Source organism: Mesoplodon mirus, assembly GCF_964341445.2.
Source record: "Mesoplodon mirus genome assembly, chromosome: 5".
In the NCBI taxonomy this organism is placed as follows: Eukaryota; Metazoa; Chordata; class Mammalia; order Artiodactyla; family Ziphiidae; genus Mesoplodon; species Mesoplodon mirus.
The window spans coordinates 30,014,653-30,037,002 of record NC_138980.1 but is presented as its reverse complement, the minus strand read 5'-3'; the positions used below and the strand labels follow the sequence as shown (position 1 = coordinate 30,037,002).

At 37.4% G+C, this 22,350-nt stretch overlaps 1 pseudogene across 1 annotated transcript; it reads right to left on the bottom strand.

Moving 5' to 3' along the window:
- Nucleotides 1-18,172, bottom strand: LOC309804965 (dual specificity protein kinase CLK4-like; annotated as a pseudogene). Its single transcript has 14 exons — nt 18,012-18,172; nt 14,536-14,644; nt 13,092-13,178; nt 12,416-12,551; nt 11,275-11,365; nt 10,813-10,879; nt 7,744-7,860; nt 7,485-7,651; nt 7,184-7,278; nt 6,804-6,933; nt 3,946-4,028; nt 1,053-1,132; nt 236-326; nt 1-151 (listed from the first exon to the last, which is right to left on the bottom strand). The product of its transcript is annotated as a dual specificity protein kinase CLK4-like (transcript).
- Between the last annotated feature and the right edge of the window lie 4,178 nt (nt 18,173-22,350).

Below are 22,350 nucleotides of genomic sequence, written 5' to 3'. Positions count from 1 at the left end.
GATTTCCATTTTATTTCTTTTTTAATAAGTCAAAGAAAGGATGCTGCAATGCTTCATCCAAGGTAATTCTTTTCACTGGATCATATTCTAACATTCTTTGAATCAGGTCAAACAGTTTCTCATGTTCTTCATCATGACAGAGCATAAATTCCTGAGGGGAAAAATGACTTTGTTTAAGAAAGACAATAAAAAATAGTTAAAACAGGTTTTTTTTTTTTTTTTTTTTTTGTTTTACCTTTAATGGTTTGCAGTGTCCCGTAACATATCTACCAGCAGAACTACGTTCCTCCCAATCTAGCTGATTATGATGAAAATACATCTGTTTCCTATAGGAAAGAGAAGTCTGGATTAAATTTTAAGAAAAAAAGAAACCCCAAACCCACATTCTTACCCTGCCCCAAACAGGGGATTGGGGGAAAAGATGGAACCATAGACATCTCTCTATATATACATAAACATACAATTTCTAAAAATCTCAGCAATAATTATATCGGATACCTTATATGGTATTTTTCCTAATCTTGTACCCTCTGAAGTTTTAGTATCCCACCTAAGTTGTACCATATGTGAAACAATGCCAGCTTCAAAAACAGAGGTTCCTAGATCCATTCCTGTAAATTCTGATTTCACTAGATCTGGAATGGGGCTAGAAATCGTTAACAATTCCCTGGATGACTTCTGCGGTGAAGCTATGTTTTGAAACCACTTATAGTATTCTTGTCCAAAGACGTACATGTGGTTTGCAACAGTCTGGAATTCAAATTTAGATAGGACTCCAAAATCAAGCTCTTTTTACTACTCTCTCTATGTATTATTTTTAAATCAACCTAGGAAAACATTTATGCAAAGGTTAACCTGAGTATAAAAACACCACTTTATTTACTGGATCACAAAGTAAATATTGCATTACTTTTCAAAAACTTGACTTCATGAAAAAGAATTCAAAATCTACAGTCTTTGGAATAAGCAATAACAACAAAGATGGGTTTTCTATAGTTTGAATATAGGCCACTGCATGTACCCAATAAGGACTTTAATCTTAAAAAGCATACCTTGTTTTCTGAATCATGTGTGTTGGTATGGGTCCTAATATACGTTCCATCATTGCCAGGTGTTCTTTATTATCATCAGTCTAAAAAAAATAGGAAAAAGAAACTTAGCACTTTCCATTTCCCTACACGCACATAAAAGGATAACACAAGAAAACAGTGTGTCCGGGACTTCCCTGGTGGTCCAGTGGTAGAGAATACACCTTCCAATGCGGGGGACGTGGGTTCGCTCCCTGGTCGGGGAACTAAGATCCCACACGCTGCGGGGCAACTAAGCCTGCCCACCACAACAAGAGAGCCCGCGAGCCACAAACTACAGAGCCCACACACTCTGGAACCCGCACACCACAAGTGGAGAGAGAAAACCCACGTACCGCAGCAAGAGAGAAGCCCACGTGCTGGAATGAAGACCCAATGCAACCCCCCAAAAAAAGTAAATAAATAAATGTTAAGAAAAAAAAAAGAAAATAGTGTTCCCATAAAAGGACTAGATTAGACAGCTATACAATTTATATTACACTCTACTTCAAAGATGGAATAAAACTGAATGAGCTACACTGATTGTCTGATTTCTGAAATGAATTGGTAAGGTTTGTAGAGCTGATTGAGGAACAACTTTTTAAGTATATTTTACTGAAGTACAGTTGATTTACAATGTTCGAATAATTTGTTTAATGTAAAACAGAACAGTTTTTCCTTATTTGTATTACTTGCACTGTTTAACTGAGGGATGACTGGGAAGATTACCAATAACCTGGCTACTCATTTTATCGGTTGCTTAACTAACCTCCATTACCCAATGGATAGCAACTTTGTAACACTAATCCTAGACAATAAAAATACAGTCCCAATAATTCTTACAACAACCTTGAGCTAGGAATGTGGGAACATAACTTTCAAAGAGGTTAAGATACTAGCTCAAGCTCATATAGCTCATCAATGAGGAAACCTGAGCTGTGAACCCAAGTCAAAACTCATATTCTTAAATTACACAGTAACAGAGCTTTGGCTAAAGTCGAATAAATTGTTAAACTAAATGGTACACTCCTAAGCAGAGGCTGGAAAGCTTCTTCTATAAAGGACCAGATAGTAAATATTTTAGGCTTGGATGGTCACAGATGGTCTCCACCACATATTCTTTTTCATCTTTTAAAGCAGGCATCAGATAGGATATAGTTTGCCAATCCTTGCTCTGAAGAGCAGAGTCTATGTGCAATGCTTTTTAAATCCATTAACTACTGTGCCTAGCACACTGCTTTCAAAATGTTCTTAAGTCATGACAGGAATAAATAATACAAGCTCCATTATCTTCAAAAAGTTCCTTAGTTGAAGACTATTTTGGAGGGTGGAATTAAAATATAAACCACATCTCAAACCAAAGTTAATAATCGACGCTTAAGGTCTCAGAATGATTTACAATCATAAAACCAGCTGAAGGATTTTATATGTGTCAGAATGAAGAAAGCATGCACTGTGCTCAACTTTTTCCTTGACCCTATAGCTTACTACCACAAAACCAGACACCACCCCCTAGAAATGTCCGACAGCTATGTTCTAGATATCAAACTTGTCTACAAACTCAGAGTACTTTTAACAGATCTCTACGGAGTAGACAGAAGTTTGGTGAGGTGCCCCAGAGCGGCGAACACATATATTCTGCAACAGCCACCTAAGTGACTTATAATTCATCACAGCTTCCTCCCTCCTCATCCTGCATTGCCATAACCTCAAAGCAACCTTGACAGTATTAGCCAGGAACTTCCTAACCACCCTCACCCCATCCAACAACACACCTTGATCAAATCACAACCCTCTTAAAGTTCTCCAATGCTTACACCACTTGAAGCTTTCAAGACTTTTAGTTTTCCGACATAAGCAAAATTATGAGGAAAACAAGTAGAGACCTAAATAACATTTTCTCCTTTTTGTTCTGCCAAGTAAGCCAATAACTATTATCATTGCATAGAAAGAACATTTTAATACCAAAAAAACCAGGAGAGATAATTTCTAAATGAAAGCCAGAACGGCAACCCTACAAAATCATTTTCATTTTAGACCGGTCTACATTTGGAAACCACTGACTCCTAGGATAAAACAAATACCTTTCTATGGCAAACAAGTCCACTATGAATCAGTACTTGCCTACTGACACCATTTTCCTATTTATCCAAGACACTCCGGCAGCACTATTCATCCTTCCTCAACTAGAGTAGCTTCCTTTATGCCTCTTGCATTTATGAATACCATTTCTTCCTGATATGGCCATCACACACTCTAGTTTTCTGACAAACTCTTACTCTTCCTTATAGCTTGGATTAAACTCCCTATTCCTCAGTGATGCCTTCTCGAAGGAAACTTAACCGTTCACCTTTTCTGGGTTCCCTTCTACATTGTTCCATTATAGCAAGTATCATATTGTACTGTACGTTTTCCCATGTCTATCCTGTGTATGTCTTCCTTGAGGAGAGAGATGCTGTCTTTTCATTTTTATACACACAGTGCTTAGAAATGTGCCTAGGGTGTCATACATGCTTAATACAACTTACTGTTTCTGAATTCTTTTAATAAAAGTGCAACATAACCAGCGCTGAATTAAAACTGACCATAGTAACACTAATGTAAATTTATGAAGGAGCATCACAATAAAATGGATCATATGAAGTCAATATGAACCATGTGTTTAAAAGCTCCACATGCAGAATGAATTATGACCATTCACTGAGAGTAGTTCATTCAACTGTGGTTTTAGAGAAGGATGACTATTTTGCACATGGAAGTTTACATCTTAAGAATAATGACACTATGGCAACTTTCCAATATGGAAACCAAAACTTTAACATGCCTTTAACATTAAAGCTCATTATGAATCAGTAAGTAACATTTACTAAATACATACCTGAAAGACTGTGAAACCAAGGTAATATTCAATAAGAATGCAACCTATGCTCCAAACATCACATGGCTGAGACCAACCTAAAGCTATTTAAAAACAAAACCAAACATTTTATTAGGCAACAATTTTTAATTGCCAATACACAATATCTTTTCCTATGTGGGTGCTCTCTTTATATAGCCCATTTAGGAGAAGATGATAGTAAATTCAGGGTTTACATTTTTAGTTTTATACCAAACATGATTCAGTATGCTTTCAGAGTCCTCCATATCCTTGTATCAACTTACAGTATTTTAACCTGGGGGAGGAGGCATTTTATGGAAAGTAAGAGGGGTGAGCAAATAGTCCATAGTCTCTGAATTGCTTGTGCAATGAGGAGCACTGTTATACCCACTTAACGGTTGTTCTATGAAATTTTACATTTTATTAGTGCAAACATAGGTCAATAATTATCCTCAGAGTGTAATTACTAACCCCTTATCAATTACCATCAGCTTGATATCTGAGTTTATTTCTTCCATTAAAAGAAATAGTAGTGTCACCTAAATTATGTAAGAATTATAATGGATATTATAAGCAGTGTCACCCATAAGCAGAATTATACAGATATTTAAAGTTCACATAGAGAGGTATCTATATATGTACTTTCAGGTTGTCTAGACATGATCATATATTTTCTCCTTCAGAATTCTCAATAGTAACATTATTCAGAAAAGAAAAAAACACCTAGCCTTAAGTCTCTATCTATTTAGAAAGGAAAAGAGTAAACCTAAACCATACAGATGTTTTAACCTTTTAAAGATTAAGTTTTTAATAAAAAAATAATGTACAAATGAAACCTACTTTAAAAGACATTTCAATTACTTTCAGTAACATTACTGAATTTAAAGACAAAGGAAGAAACAATATATTCAAGGAACTTGACTATGATTTAGCCATTTTTGTTAACCCTCATGGTACTTATCACTTGAACAAAAGGATAATGGAGCATGGTTTCTACTTACAGTAACACATACAAAATCTGCAAATGATAGAGCTTGGATCTAAGATGAAAGTTTTCTTTTCCAGCCACTCCTGTCTCCCAGTCCAGCTTTCTCCCAAGTGACTGTAAACTACCTCATTCTCTTATGGCTCAGCTCTCATACTCTTTGGAATTTCACATCATTCACTTTGACCAACTTCTGTTTACTACCAACACCCAAGACATGAGACTAACTGCCCTCCTCAGTGGTGGCACCTGACAACATCTTCCTCTTCAACCTAATTCTGCCTTAATCCTCAGGAGTAACACTTCACAAACACACAAAGAACCCTTCTAATCTTCCCATCTGTTCATTTCTTTTCCTAAACACCAATAACCCCAATTTCAGATTTATATCAACTATCCCCAGCCTGGCCACACATGGGACTGTATTATTACTAAGAATCACTGTATCTTACGCAATCTAGGAGGAGGCCATTAACTAACTGTAAGATACACCACTGTTTTATGAACCAATAACCAAGAAAAAATGCTGTTTTGTCTTATGTTTCCTCACATGTTAAAATGTGGAGAAAAATCTTCTTCTTAAAATTGATAAAACACAGCAAGTTATCTCTTTTTAAGCTCTGAAAATACCTCTCTGTCCACAATCTCCTCCCACACTCTTTTCTTTTACCTTCATTGCAGGCTTCAGTCCTCAACCATGAATACACTTTCTAAACTACTGCAACATAGCAGCTTCTTTCAGACCATACTAAGCAGAAATCCTAGTAACATCAATCTCAAAGATGAGCTCCAAACCTGTGCTATCCTATGTGGTAGCCACTAGCCACATGTGGTTATTTAAATCTAAAAGTTTAATTAATTTAAAATTCAGTTCCTCAGTCACACTGGCTATACTGAAAGTACACAGTAGTCTACGTGTGGCTACTAATGGCTACCATGTTGGATAGTGCAGATATACAACATTTCTATCATCATGGAAAGTTCTACTAGCCAGCACTACAAACTATTCTTAATTTCCTGTCCCTTTTACTAATTCTTTACTCTAGGTAAACATCATTAGTTTGCTTTCACACTCATATTCTCAACTACCCAGTCCTCTTCGACAAAAGGTAAAAAGTGGAAAAGACTGATTCCACAAAGATGTTTTACTATCCAACCTCGGTTGAAACTTACTTTTGGCAAAGTAATATGCTTATACCATTTAACTATCTCCCAATATCACCTGATCTGAATTTTTCCCACTGTCTCCAAGCCCCCAAATCCATCTCTGACTTCCTTGCTCTATCAACATGACTCGGTCTCGAACTTTTAAATTTTGAGGCATAAGATGCGCTCTCCCTCACTGAGTTCCCTTTTATTAATATTGAAAAACCCTGCACCTTAACTAATTTTCCTTTCCATGCTTTCCCATGTCAAAGATGATCAAAGAAGCTCTCCTCTTAGACTAGCCCCTCTTTCTTCTCCTCTTAACCTCCGTCCACCCTACATCTAGACGTCTGCCAGCCAAATCTTTAGCATGTTCCCCAGCACCATGCTTTGTGATGAGACGAAAAGAGGTGCCCACATCGCTTCAAAATCACACTGCTGTCATGGACTTAGCCAATACAGCTTGTTCTCTTATGATCTTGTAAGACTGACTTGTTCAAAAAGAACCACCACCTGGAATATCTTTACAGATGATATCACATTTTTCCCACTCAGGAAAATTATTTATAGCAATGTCCAGACAGCTTTTATGAAAACAGAAAACATTTTCTGTACACTGCTAAGAAAATTACAGCTATCCCCCAACTACCTGCCCCCCAATAAAAGCTATAGAGAACAAAAAATCTCTTTTTCAATTAAAATATCAGGAAGTCTGGTATCTACTAACCCAAAATGACCTCTGGAGCTCTGTAATGCCGTGTAGATATCACAGTGCTATGATGTTCATCATCGTATGTTGCACTTCCTAAGTCAACAATTTTGACATCTGTGTTTTTCAGTGTGCGTTCATCACGTTTCTAGAGATACAGTTAAGTAAACACAAAGATCAATAAAGATATGAAATATTTTATAGCACTATCCAAAAGGCTTGCACATGAATTCTCTTTTTGATTTTCAAAATAACCCCATGAGAAAGGCAAAGGATTACCCTTTTGGGGTTAAACTTCAGGATATAATAAGCCTCAAAGGTAAAATTCCTCATCCAAGGATCACCAAGCTAAATTAATTTTAAAGACAACTACCAAAATTAAAACAAGTGTAACTTACCATTTTTGAATTATACTTGACTACATAGTCAGACTCCACAAATAAAATATTTTCAGGCTTCAGATCTGTATGGGTTAATTTATTATGATGCAAAACTACAAAAGAACAAAAAGACATTATTAGTTTCACTTACAAATGTAATCTGTACCGGGGGAAAGGAGAATTAGTAGTAGAGGTAGGGATCAAAAGTGGTTTCATCTTTACTTGCAACGTGCATTTTTAGTGACAATGGTTTGATATGTTGCTTGTCCAATAAAACCTTTAATTGACTGGTATTTAAAAATTTAACAAGTATACTTACAATTTACTGACTGACAGATCTGATATGCCATTTGCCTGATATGGTCAATTTGAAATGGCAGAAAGCTATTTTCTTTCATGAAATCATAGGTACTAAGTCCCAGGAGTTCGAACACAATACAAATATGACCATGATGATCAAACCATTCTAGCATCTGGACACATCGGCTGAAACAGATCAGAATACAAATAATTCAGTTCACAGAATTCTGATTATTTCATGTAACATAATGGATCACAGTTCCAAGTTTCTTACTTACAAGACATTATTGGGATCAGTACTATTTAAATGCTCCAATACTTTGATTTCTGAATGAGCTGCTTCACGATATGGTCCCACATTTTTTGTGATTTTCACTGCTACATGTATGCCACCCCTTAAAAACAAAATGAAAATGGTAAATGTACAGAAGGGCGTTGAAGACATGTATCCTCTAAAGCAGCTGTCCCCAACCTTTTTGGCACCAGGGACCGGTTTCATGGAAGACAAGTTTTCCATGGTTGAGGGGAGGGTGTGATGGTTCAGGTGGTAATGCAAGCTATGGTGAGCAGCAGATGAAGTTTCACTCGCTCGCCCACTGCTCACCTCCTGCTGTTAGGCCCAGTTCCTACCAGTCCACGGCCCAGGGGTTGGGGACCCCTGCTCTAAAGCATCATCTTGTTAAGTACCAATCACTCTATGCTATTTTCCTAAAATAATCTTTCAGGGTATATTATAGCAGATCTATAAACATTTTTTCAAAACATTTTGACAAAATATACATTATACAGAGCGATGATTTCTCTTAATACTTAAGAACGTTAATGTTTGTTTCCAAAAGTTTAAATTGACCTAGATTTTATAAGTAGTTTTTTTTTTAAAAAAGGATAAAAATATAAACCTTGAAGATACTACTGCTGAAAACATTCACTCATTCGCCAGGCTAGACCGAATGTGCCAGATGTTGCATTGGAATCACTGTTAAAAGGAGCTTGTCCCATGTACCTCACAGTCTAATGGAAAAGACAGACACTTGAACAACTTATCATTAGGTTAGAAGTGCCTGGTATAAGGTATAGAGAGAAGAAAGAACCTAACCATCAGAGTTAGGGGAGCTCAGACTTCTTCAGAGAAGAAAGACAACTATCAGTTTGTTAGATAATTCTGGCAAAGGAGACACCAGCAATAAGTCATCAAGCCAAAAAAATGTTTAGTGCATTCACGGATGCGAAGAGGTATAAATAGCAACAATGTAGGGCAGCGTGTTTTAGACCGGGGCATCTGTAGTACTTCCTAAAAAGTACAGAGGGAATTCCCTGGTGGTCCAGTGGCTTAAGACATGAGCTTTCACTGCCGTGGGCCCAGGTTCAATCCCTGGTCGAGGAGCTGAGATCCCGCAAGCCATGTGGTGCGGCCAAAAAAAAAAAAAAAAGCCGTAAATGATTTTGAGGAAAAGGATTTCCAAATCTTCAGCTTCCTTCTGTCCTCTTTTCTAAACCTGATCTTCTTGAATACAAGCCAGCAGTCAACCCTGCATTTTTCACTATGGCCTTCCCACATTACAAAAGAGAACCCCATGCACGTGAAATTAATATGGCAAGGTTTGTGCCCCAGGCTGTTTATAAAAAAGAAAAAAAAATTCTTTGAGGCAAAAATTTTTCTAGTGGCTGGATAGCAAACCTATTCCGAACTCATTTCTTTTGACAAGGTCCCAATGAAGTTGTGGGCTGATATATAATCATCAAAATAAATTTTTAATGATTTATCTCCCTATGATGTATAGCATATATCTCAAGACTTAAAAGAATTACTATAAAACTGCTGTGACAAAACTTCTTCTAGTCTCATCTATTTCATCATATGGACAAGTTTTCTAACTGCTAATAAGCTATAAAAATGAACAGTGCTAATAGCTATAAAAATGAAAAATGGATAATGGTGTTAGCTAATGCTACTATAGTAATCATATTGCAGTATATAAATGTTCAAACCAACGTTATACACCTTAAACTTATAAGCTTTCATATTACTTGTCAATTAAAAAAAAAGAAAAATGGAAACTTAATGTTAAAACAGTAAGATTTATCTATGGACACATGAACTCATTTTTTTAAAGGCCCCAACCATCTCGATAAAAGATATATTTACAATTACATTGCATGTTTTAGGTCTAATAAGTATCAAAATTTGTAACAGATTTGTACTTGATCAATTGAATACTCTTCATTGGAATATCTCAAATACTCAAGTCTTGGAACCTCAAGAAATTTTTAAAAGACCTCAATGGGACAACTAGTGAAATGTGAATCAGGTTGTAGATAAGCTGGCAAAACTTGAAAATACATATAACATGTAAATATAGAGAATGATTAAACACTGTAAAATGTTAACATTTGTGGAATCTGGGTGAAGAATAGATGGGAATTCTTAGCAACTTTCCTAAGTCAAAGTATTTCAAAATATCTTAAAATTTTACTTTATGTTCACATTTTTGTCATAGAGAGGAAAGGGTGATAATAAAAGACACTTAGGATAATATTCTTTATGAAAAGTGAAGTAAAAGTTAAGTTCAAGATAAAGCATTTCTAAGTATTCAAGAAAAGTTTGTTCATGGATGACAGGAGGTATCAAGCTGTTGTATTTAGATTCCCCCAAACATATTTAGAAAGAGAGATATGTTTTTTTTAAAAAAATCACCATTTACAATAAGCTGGAAATTACATCCTCAACTATTTTATGATGAAAAGTATAGATGTCAATTTAGAAATGTGCAGTTTCCACTAAACTGTTGTAAGACGTTCACTTACAAAAAAATTTGCAACCGCAGAAGAGAGATCCTAGAGGAAAACATGAAAATGAAGCAGAGAGGGTCAAAGAACAAAAAGTTTAGTATAATTCATTAAAGAATCTGGACTTTATTCTGTAGGCTTCAAGTAATATAATTTTTTTATAGTTTGAGAAGCTAACCCTAACGTGCAAATATTATCCTTTGGAAATAAAAGTTTTTGAACCAAGAAGATTAGACATGCTAATTTATTGTCTCTGCAATTCAAAAGTAGGGTAAAGCACTCCAAATCTCTTATAGAAAGCTAAGGACCTAAGTTCTGGGAAAGTCTTCACTTGAACACTGACATTAATTTCCATGAACTCCATCTGATAAACATTTTCAGCATTCTTGGTCAAAATCCATACTTATGGTAAATAAATCGTACACAGTTCAAGAACTTCTGAATACTTATACCTCCCAGGAAAACACATAGCTACCACTTAAATTCCATTTCATCTAAATTATGGATCCTTCTCCACCAAAAATATCAGAATGTTCAAAAAAGAAAAACAACAAACTTACATGCCATGATCAAGGCACTCTACAACTCTGCCAAAGGTCCCTTCTCCCAAAGTGTTCACGATTTCATCTAAAGTGAGGGGGGAGAAAGAAGTGTAAGTACCTGAGTACAAATTATCAGTTATTCAAATAATGAATGCTTAAGTGTGGAATTTTTTCAAATGCTCTCTATTAAAGCATAATTAACGTTCCAGCCCTCAAATTATTTTATTTTCAGATGCTACAAAAATAATGTAGATAGCTATTTTTCTTGCTCTAATCTCAAATTCCACTGATTATTTTGGAACTTTAGAGTAGAAATATTTAAACTCTATAGAAAAGAAGAAATACAAAAGAACAACAAACAAACCCACAAAAAACAAAACAAAAAAGCAATGAAGAGTTCTTTAGACCCCGCTGACAAACTATTCTTAAAAAGATTATTCTGTCTGCAAAGTTTAAAAAGTGTTGAAAAATATTCTATACATCTTGCTTTTAGAACGTCTCCACTTTGACAGATAAGGTGACCCTCTTCATCATCTTCTATACTCCTGGATCTTTTCCTTTGGTGGCTCTTCTGGAACGGCAAGTGGGCAGCACCAAGATCGTCCAGCCAATCAATATAGCAGAGTGAATTCAGGGCAGAATACGCAATTCATTCAGCGGGGAGATATTCAGGCATTCAGATAAGAACCAGGCCACGAAGAGTTGGCAGGAGCAAGTTCAAATTCAGTCCCCAGAGATTCACAGGACACAGTTTATGTTACAGAAGAAAAACATGGCAAGATTTTCAGATAAGTTACTTAAAGTGGCAATAGAAAAAACAACACAATTGTCTCTAAAACACTGACTTAATTGAAGTCTGAAATTTAAAGAATGCAATGTCATGATCTATTAATCTCGTTATAAAATAGCCTATGCTGTGAGTTGAGATGTCTAGTTTGTCAGGAAAATGTTTTAAAACGTCAAGATTAGCTCAAATTGATACTTAGCAATATTTTTAAACATACTTATTAAAATAAAAGGGGAAAATAAAGGCTAATGTCAATGTTTGATCTAATCAATGATAGTTCTACTGAAGAAAACTTGGGGAGGAAAATAATAACTCATAGTTTACTGCAAACAAGTGAAGATTCATGAGTGTAAAAAAAAAGGCAGGCTTTCTGGACAATAATTTCCCCTTCAGCACCCACTTTCAGAACTCCAATGGAACTAATTGCAGATTGTGCTATACACAGGGTAAGTATCCACCAGTGCAACTTTCTACATTTGTCTCCAAGTACTGGGAAAGGGGTTTCTTTTAAAGTAAAAAATGTTTAAGATGAAAGAAAAGATGGGTGCTTCATCTTTTCGTATGATTATGTTATAAAAGATAAAAATATTTTTAACATTAAAATCAAGAACCTCATGATCTGGTCTGCAGAAAATGAGTAAATGTGGGCAAATGAGGACTAACTAATAAATGCAGATTAGTTGTAAGAATTTGGAAGTTTCCTTTAAGGATTCAAGTAATATAAACACAATTATATTCATATAGTATTATAAACTTTTTCAAACTTATTGGCTCAGGAAGAGCTTTTACACACAAATAAGTATCCACCCAAAATAAAAACAAAATCAATCATACCGAACGTGACTGATTACTTGAACATTGTCTATTACGCTTCCTTTTAGGACTGCTTCTCCAGCTTCGGACTGAAGATTTACTGCAGTGGATTCGATAACTGCTTTCAACGTCTCTGTGATAACGTCTAGGAACACATCTTTTGCAGTAATCATTTCTGTATTCATCAATGTTAGGAACATATATTTTGCAGTAGTCATTTCTGTATTCATCAATGTTAGGAACGTATATTTTGCAGTAGTCATTTCTGTATTCATCAATGTTAGGAACGTATATTTTGCAGTAGTCATTTCTGTATTCATCAATGTTAGGAACGTATCTTTTGCAGTAGTCATTTCTGTATTCATCAATGTTAGGAACGTATCTTTTGCAGTAGTCATTTCTGTATTCATCAATGTTAGGAACGTATCTTTTGCAGTAGTCATTTCTGTATTCATCAATGTTAGGAACGTATCTTTTGCAGTAGTCATTTCTGTATTCATCAATGTTAGGAACGTATCTTTTGCAGTAGTCATTTCTGTATTCATCAATGTTAGGAACGTATCTTTTGCAGTAGTCATTTCTGTATTCATCAATGTTAGGAACGTATCTTTTGCAGTAGTCATTTCTGTATTCAGCAATGTTAAGAACATATCTTTTGCAGTAGTCATTTCTGTATTCAGCAATGTTAAGAACGTATCTTTTGCAGTAGTCATTTCTGTATTCAGCCATGTATCTCCGGTCCTGATAATATCTCTCATTCAAGAACCTTGCTTCTAAATAATGACTGCAAACACATTAAAGGATTTAAAATTACTCTCTTCATTCTAGAACGCTTTAACGTTTAACCACATTTTAACGTGGTTAAAATAAAACATTCTCTCAAGAATTCCTGGTTTCAACAGCTAACTCAATAAAAGAAAAAAATACAAATTGATGAATTAGAACTTATACTTAACTCACAAAACTTAAATAATTTTACTTTAACCAACAAGCAAATGGGTACATATATCTCTATTAATATATACTGCTATGAAGGAACAAACCTTGGGTCAAATCATTCAACATATTCAGTGTTTACTTGATTAAGTGTCCCTTTACCTTCTGGTGAAAGTTAAGACCAAAAATTCACAAAACTGCTCTTCTGAAATTCATCAATCTTATGATATATGCATCTGTAACTAAGCTCTCTTCCTTTTTGCAGAGCCACACACAACATGAGGCAGGCAAAACAGGATTCCTTTCCTTCTTAATGTAAGTTAGGTATCTCTGGCACACAGAGTTCTTGCACGAAGGGTGTATTAGAGGTAAAAGGAATCTTAAATATATTTCAGGCCTTTCATTTTACAGATGACTACACTGAGATCCCTAGAAGGAAAACGATTTGCCATGGTTGTAGAGCACATTCTAAATCCTATTGTATGTGCCAGTATTATTATACACACCACCTATTCCATCTCCTCTCCTCTATTTCGAGCTTCCTGTATCTTTCTGAGAAATAGTCAACACAGTTTTTGAACGCTGCTTCATGTGCCAAAAATATCCAAAATATATGCCCCTCAAATGAGAAAAGGTTCTTATAATTGCTTGCTTAGGATTTCCCAACCCCCTACTTGCCTTTGCATTTTGAATTTCCTGTCACTCCTGCTTGTGAAATAAACAAGAATTCAGGGAAAACAGCATCATCTGGTACCATAGTGCTTACCTTCTTTTTGATTTTTTTATTTTTTTTGCGGTACGCAGGCCTCTCACTGTTGTGGCCTCTCCCGTTGTGGAGCACAGGCTCCAGATGCGCAGGCCCAGCATCCATGGCTCATGGGCCTAGCCGCTCCGTGGCATGTGGGATCCTCCCGGACTGGGACACGAACCTGTGTCCCCTGCATCAGCAGGCGGACTGTCAACCACTGCACCACCAGGTAAGCCCCATAGTGCTTGACTGCTGAATCTACAGATCCCTTTGAAAATCTAATTGAGAGGTATGGGCCCTCTCCCCTAAGAAACGCACAAATGCGTAAACAAATCTTGGCAAGGAATTTCAGAGATCATGGACCTCAGGAAGTCAATGGATTCCAGTTAAGCAGCCTTGATTTGATGGAAAGAAAAAGACAGAGTCAATTGGCCCAGTTTCCCGTCCCCCTCTCTACCTGGGATGAGTATCCTTTTCAACAGTGTGAAGCTTCAAGAGGGATGCACGTGGAGCACTGAGGGAGAGAGGGGACACCTGCCCAGTCAGACACACCAGCTAAAATAATCCTGACAAGCAATGGAGTGACAGATGTTAACTAGACTGCCCTCACTAACCTCGTTCTTTTTCCCAGAATATGTTGTCATTCTTTTTTCTCAGGAGGCTGGTTTATGCAAAAATAAAGGAGAAGCATCTCTAAAACTGCTACTCAACAGGGCTGGCATCAAATCCAGGCTGGGGAGATGCAGAAGCCCCCTTTCCCCAGTGTCAGCCTTAAGTTCTAGCCATTGGAGAAACAACTCAGGATATTAGGGTCTAAATCTGGGTCTAAGTCAGGGATCTGATCAGTTGCTTGGAACCGTTAAGGGAGAGATCTACAATACATCAAACTAGAAATTACCATACTCTAAAGGGCATCTGTTTAATTCTGTAAGGCATCCTTCCCATAAAAGTCTAAAATGTATCGGAAAACTCTAACACTAATAATCCTTAGCTGGACTAGTGCATGAAATTAGAGCTGCTGATAATCCATAAATAATCTATAGAATGACAAACATGGAGTGAAGTAATACTATGAGGATAAACTAAAAAGATGAGGACCTCTTCAGCCTACAACAACCGAGCCTTAGAGATTAGATAAACAAAGTCTACAGAATTATAAAGGCTATATGGACAGAGTGAACAGGATGAACAGACTGACTGAATTTCTAAAAAGAGTCACTGAATGTCCAGTGAATATTTCACTGTAGTTCTTTAAAACAGCCAAGACTAATGAGGCTATGGGCATTCGTTTTTATTTCCACACAGGTCCTGTGGAAGATAAAAAATATATGAGGCAAAATCCCTGCCAACAAATAACTGTTCAATTTGAGATTACTCACACAAAAATCAAACAAAACTCAACCATGCAGGAAATGCCAAAAGCCTGGATATGAGTGCTTAGGAGAAAAAACTCATAATGCTTAAAATGGTCAGGGAAGATTTCGTGAAAAAGAAGGGAAGAGTTGCATCTTAGAGGGACATCAGGATTTGGATAAAGTAGGAAGTAGAAGAAGTGCCAGGAAAGAAAAATGGCATATTACCATCTTACATTTATAGAGTACTTTTAGCCAGAATGGTTTAGAGATGAGTTTGTCTACATGCTACTTAGGAAATAGTAAGTAGACAATTTCAGCAAGAGCAATTTTCACATAGGGGAACATAGGCAAATAAATAAGCTGGGAACAGATCATCCAAAATCTTGCATGCCAGGCTAAAGGGCTTAAAACAGTGTTTCTCAAAGGGTGGTCTGTTTATTAACAATATCGAAATACTGAATTTTTAAAAATGAAGATCCCTGGACCCCAGGTCAGACTCACTGAATAATCTGGTACTATGCATTTTAAACATACCTCCAAAGTGATTCTATTCACACTAAAGTTTGAGAATCACTGGTTTAAGGCTTGATACTCTATGTTACAACAAGACATTTAAGGATATAAAATGTGTTCACAGTGTTCACAGCCACATCAGTCTTCCTGTGTAGAATTAATTGATTAAGCTTGTAGGAAGGGAGCAATTCACAGGCTACTTACAAATCAGAAAGAAAAGACACTCTGAAATATATAGGAAAAAAGGTAAGATAATTGATCTACAATAAAAGCGCTGATAAATCATAAGAAAAATATGCTTTAATAGAAAAAATAGGCTAAGAATACAAAAATAATGTTCACAATCAACTAGACTTCAATTAAAAAATATTCAAGTGTTCAATAAGCACATGACAGAGGACAAATTCAGCAGAAATTTAAACATTCAAATGAAAAGAAAACACTATTCTTGGCATTTCAAAATAGACAAGACTGGTGACAGCATGTCGTAGGGAGTGTAACTTGGTACAAACTTTCTAGAAAAATATGTGGAAAAATATGTGAATATGTAGCAAGAGCCTTATAAGAGTTCACACCCTTTCACTTGAAACTGTCCCTTCTTAGAACCTATTTTCAGGAAATATTCAGAGGCAAAGATTTGTATACAAAGATAGTTTTCAGAAGAAATAACTTTACATCCAAATGGGGGACTAGCATCCTACCAAGAGTACCTTCTTTATATGCTTCTGTATATTTCAGTTTTTTTCCTATAATTTTACAAAAAAACACTCTTATAAAGTTTTGAATCTTGAAAATGACTATTAGATTACTCCAGATTATGGAGAGCAATTACCACCAGACATCTCTGGTGCCAATATCAAAGAAGAAACTATTGGCCTAGTGGTTATTGCACTGACTCAGTATCATCTTTCTGTGGTTAATTATGAATATGAATAACTGTTCATCATTCATATCACTTCCTTTCGACACATACAATGCATAATAAATCCATGAATGGTTAGTACTATATGTTCAGCCTTACAGAGTATTTTGTAGTTATCTTAATATAGGGTACAGATATTCTTGTATAATACATTAATTAGCTCAGGTCATTGAAATCCTGGCATAGATTCTCCCTCTTCCCTCCATATGATAGTGTGTGAAGAATGATTAGTCTGCACTGATTAACAACAAGCTCACTGTTCTACAGAACAAGTCTGTTTTGGCATGGAGAAGGAAAAAAATTGCATACTGTTTTTTAAAGTAACCCCAGTTGGCTAATTTAGAAAGCAATCTGGCAAACAGTCCCAGTGGAACATCTGCACAAAACAAGGAGAAAACATAGAACCAACAAAAACAAATGAGAAAGGGAAATTAATGGAGGACAGAATGAAAGAAACTCTATTCACCTAGGCTTTGTTTAATCATTTAGGAACTTGAAAAATTCCTTCAATTCTATATAAACGTAGTACCTCCAAATTTTACACGGGTAAGAATACAACAGAACAGGACACATGCCATTGGAAATTTTTATTGAGGCCCTTCTTACAACAGCCAAGCTTCTAAAAATCCCAAACATATCCACTGGCCTTATCTACAAATATAACCTGTAGAATACAGTATAGGCAACTAATCCCCAACACACTGTAACATTCTCACACACCACATGCTATTTTTCTCATCTGGATGAACTCTTCCCCACCCTTCATTAGCTCTCATTTGTGGAACCCTAAATAAGTGCCCCAATGTACAGCTCTCCCTACTACATACAAGTTAAAGGCACTCACTGGTCCTTTAATCACTTACTTAACTTTCGTGTGTCTCATTTCCCACAACTATATTACTGGCAGCTGGGACTCCATCAACTGTCTCCTACAGCTCCCAAATGGACACAGATATGTGAGAGCAGGAACTCTGTTCTATTCACAGCAGTGGCTAGCATATAATAGGCACTCAGTAAATATTTTCTGAATGAGTATTTGTTGACTGATTTATAAAACAATCTGACAGATGAAAGTTATATAAGCTAATGACAAGTCATTACAACTATTAGTGTTAAAATGGTACTAGTTCAAGTGTAATTTACCAATAAGATTCTTTAAGCTGGTGATGTGGTTTACAATGTCTGTTCTCTTGTGTACTACTGTGGGATCTCCTCTTCTGTTTGTGCCTTCCACTGTAGCTTTCATGTCCCAGGCTTTCTCTGTTATCCCAGTCAGGGCAGTGAGTTCTGTTGGAATGACTCATCTGTTAATGGAAATGAAAAGTGAGTTGTGGAATTTACAGATGGTTATATTTAGTAAATAAAATATTTCACATTACTATTAATTAAATAGAAAAACCCCAGCACATGGGGTCCTACAGGTTCTAAAATCTTCGTAGGTAATGGTTCCCAAGGCATGGAGGCACTGTCCCACTGGTATGTCAGATGATTCTAAGTGGCACACACACCTAGCACTAAATGATAACACTGTGAGACCTGAATGCATTTTCTTTCCATTCTTCTGGATAAATTCTCAGCTTGGTGCATATCTTCAACTAACACTTGCTAACTGCCATTTTTAAAAAAAGAGTCAGGATTCAGGCTTACAGCCTTCAGTAGACAACAATATCTAGCTAGAAATTAATAACTTTTTTGGTTTTATTTTTATCATTACCTTCTTTCTATGGCAAATTATTACTAATCTCTTAAGTTATTGATATAATCAAATTATTAAGTTATTGATGTTAACTTTAAATGTGAACTAATTTAAAACAAATATCACAAGCGTCATGCAGCTTTGTTGAAATACTGTGATACAAATAACTGAAGTCAGAGAAACACTTAGGGATAGAATATAGGAGATGACTGTTTATTTTCAGATCATCCTGCAACCATTCTTAAAATTAAACATATTTGTTATAGATCTGGGGTGACTAAAGAAATGAACCTATAAGGATGAATAGGGTCACACTGAAATCAGATAATTGTGACAATTCCTTGACTCCATCTACATCCTCACAGGTTCCATTCAGGATCACGATCTGTGTTCTAACAATGCCATCCCTATCTGCCTCTTCCCATCTTAATTCTTTCACAAAGCAGTTAAGTTTTTAACAGTGATGTCCAAACTGTTGAAGAGGGTGAGGTTCACAACTCAGCAAGGAGCTGAAAACAGGTAAAATGGAGCAAAACCAACTTAGTTAACCTCCTTCAGTTAGCCCAAATGACTCAGTAACAAGCAGACAAATTCAAGTAAAAAATTTAAAAGATTTCAAATGAATTAAAAGACTTTAAAATGAGGCATCTCCTGGGAGGTATTCCCTAAGAAAATGTAGGTATCATGCCATCAGGGACCGAAGCCACCAAATATTTAGATCTTTTAACTCACTTCTCTTGTTGATTCTTAGGTCCAACAAAAATCCTAAAACTCGAGTCAGGGTTCTCACTGGAAATTGATAAGTGAGCATTCTGATTTACATAGTCATTTGAATATGGGAAACTGAAATAAATGACATTACAAATTAACCTGAGCCAAAAGACCATCAGAAAAGCCATCAAAAAAATTATATTTCTAGTGGAATTCTTCTAACCCTTCAATTACCCAAATTATATTTTAACCACATAGGAACTCTTTAAAATTGTTTAGTTAAGCATTCTTAAATCATAGCAAGCAAAATTACAACATCTGATGACTGAGGTTTATTACTATGATTATTATAATGCATTTTTTGCAAAACACGTGTGTCTGCTTCAGTTTTGGTTTTTTCCTTCTACTATCAGTAGGCCATAACTAGCTCACCAAGGCAGAATTCTTAAATAACCACAGTTATCAATATGCAAATATTAAAATAAGCATCTTGGGAGAGCCAAAGGTTTTTATTTCTCTAGCCAAGTTCATTACTTTAAATTTAATTCAGCTGATAGGAAGCCGTCCCCCCCCCACCACTACTGTTCAGAAATATTTTCTCAGGAGGCCAAGAGAAGAATCCCAGATCCAGGTTATACAGATTAGGTTCCTTCGCATACAAAAAAAGAGAAAAACTAGCTAGAATTATCACACTATTTCTTATTAACAAAGAATCCTACATGTTAGAATCATCGGACATCCTTCAATAAAAACATCAGATACAACAAACATCAGATGTTTATATCCATCGTAGAAACCTGATTCTCTACTGCCCTTTAACACCCTATATTACCCGACAATTTGATGTTATCTATATAAAAATATCTATGTAGGTTAAAGTTATGATTAGATGGCTCCAAGAGGACTGTATGTAATGGATAACAAGAAGCCTGTGGGTGTATGTATGGAGCACAATCATACAAAGATAGCTCTAAAATAAGACCAGGTGGTTGACGTGGTCAGTTTGGAGCGCTGTTTCCTAAGAATAGTATAAGCGTTTCATGGTTACTTAAGTAATCAAGGACAGGGTGATCCAAAAGTATCAGAAATGCACATCTGATGCAACAATACTATGCTCCACTTTAGGAAAAAAACAGTTCGCACAAAGGATGAGCCTCTCCGTATTTACCTCTCACAAGCACGAGCTAAATTCCACCACCTGGACTCGCAAACGAGCAGTTCCTCGGACGCCCAGTCCCCACCCCTCGCCTCTCCGCCAGGGCACCTGGCCAGGGCCTTTGGCGCACTCAGAGGCAGAAGTCTGACCTCGGAAAATCCCAGAATGCTACAAACGGCCGAGGCCAGGGACCCAGAGTAAGCCTTGATCTAGGACAACACTTGCCCCAGGAGGCTCTCGCAGGGTCTCACTCTGATCGGCGGGACGGGTCACGGGCCTAAGGAGCCGTGATATGAGTGGCCTGGCCTCTCTGAGACGAGTCAGCGGCAGAGCCGAGGCCTTTCCGCCCTAGGATTTTAAATCTACCATGACACCGGGGCAACTTTAGGTTTCAAATGCCACGAGCAGAGCTGTGTCCCGAAGAAACCCCGGTCGCCGAGGCCCCGAATCCCGTCGTTTTTCTGACACCTGGCTTTCGAGACCTAAAACACTGGGAAACCGCCCAGCCCAGAACACCCTATCCGAAACCTTACCTCCTCAAAAGCAAAAGGCCCTTTGGCCAATAACTGTCACCAAACCGCCGTCTTCAATCCCTGTCGCTGCGACACACACCCTACAAAATGACAGCAAAACCATCTCCCCAAAACCCCACCGTCGGCCTCTAGCGCCACTTATATAGGACGAAGGCGCCTGCGTAACAGAGCTCCCGCGCTCCCGCCCCGCCCCTAAGGGGCGGGGCCCAGTGTGACGTCAGGGCCGCGCCCGGCCCTCCACCACGCTGCTGCGTGGGCGGAGCAGTCCCGGCCCTGAGATGTGCAGTGGCTGAGGCGACTCCTTAGATTGTTTTCATTGCGGGAGAACCTGGCTGAAGTCAGGAGGAGACGACTTAAGCCTGTGGCACGTGTCTGCTGCTACTCGAGGAGTTATGCTGAATGCAGCACCTCTTAGCCGAGCCAACCTTGGCTCCGTTTCCTGCTCTCCCACCCCAGTGGGCCGCAGCACGGCTGAACTGTCAGGCAGAGCCACCGTGCAATAGACAAACCCCAAACCGTCTCGGTGCTAGGCCCAGGCTGGTGCTGGGGTTAGCTCAGTGAACGCGATTGTGTAGTCCAGCCCGCTTGGAACGTCCTGTCTAAAAATGGATTCTGATAAATAAGATGTCTTAGGAAACAAGCTCAGAGGTGCTTATCTTTTTAAGGCCTGTGTTCCTGATAAGAACAAAAAAAATAAGTTTCAGTTGAGACTCCTTACAAAATCTTTCCTGTTGTGATCCCTGCCTCCTGGGCAGATTCGGTAGCTGGAAGTTTCCCTAACAAACTTTTCCCCATTATTTATTCCTGTGAGTCAGTTTTAGTTAACCAGTGCAGAGTAATGTCTGAGAGCTAGTGAGCCCCGTTAAGGGGCTTGCTTACCTCAAATAAGGTATTTCGCAGTTCTAAAGATCCCCAGACAGTTTCCCGTTGTGAGCGTGTAGAGTGAGAAGAGAGAAGAGGGCCAAAATCTGAGCCCTGGGGAGCACTTCAGGGACAGAGGAAAAGAGCCTGAGAAGGAATGATCAGAAGGAGAGGAGAACCAAGAGTTTGGTGTCAGAGTAAGTGAGAGAAGGGTTTAAATGAGGGAAAGGCTGACAGTGACAAATGCTGGGAAGGAGTCAGGTAGGGTTGGTCCTGAAAAGTGTCAAGGGGATTTTGTGTTCTGACAAACATTCGATGGATAAAAGAGAAAGTCAGAAATCAGATTTGGGAGGGCACGGTTGGACTCTTGCAGGCATAAATCCAATAACATGTGGGTTTGTACCTTGTACCTTGTTAGGTGAAAGGAGGGCCCTGTCATTTCATGATCTAATAGTGTAGAAAATGTGTGCCATGTACTTTGGATAAATTGAATTGTTATGGAGATTGTACCCCATGTTAAGAAGT